A 447-nucleotide genomic window follows, 5' to 3' on the forward strand; every position below is an offset into this window, starting at 1 on the left:
TCACATTGCTTTTAGAAGTGGTAACTGATCTGGCATATAAAAAATACTCCAGAATTATTCATTCTCTTCTCTATCTGAGCAGCAAATACCAGTTCCCCCAAACAAGGCCACCAAGCCCCAGGGCACAGCTCAATAAAGCTCTCATAAAATCCAGCTACTCTGAGCCCAGATTCAGAAATTATAGCAAGTTTATTCATCACATTGTTTGAATTATGGCAATATGAAAAAACAGAAAACTCACCGGGAGTCAGCCTTTTCCCAAATATAAAACAGGGTTATGATCCCATATAAACTTTAAAAGGGAATACTTTAGTTTATATCTTCAAGCATATGATTGGGGGAGAAAAAAAGGAAGGAACAAGAATTGAAAAAAGAACATGTTGGCAACATAATTCAAACCAACACCCCTGTTTACTTGTCCCTCAGGTCCCTTGTCTTTATCTTCAG

The sequence above is a fragment of the Erinaceus europaeus genome, chromosome 13, assembly GCF_950295315.1.
Source record: "Erinaceus europaeus chromosome 13, mEriEur2.1, whole genome shotgun sequence".
Classification (NCBI taxonomy): domain Eukaryota; kingdom Metazoa; phylum Chordata; class Mammalia; order Eulipotyphla; family Erinaceidae; genus Erinaceus; species Erinaceus europaeus.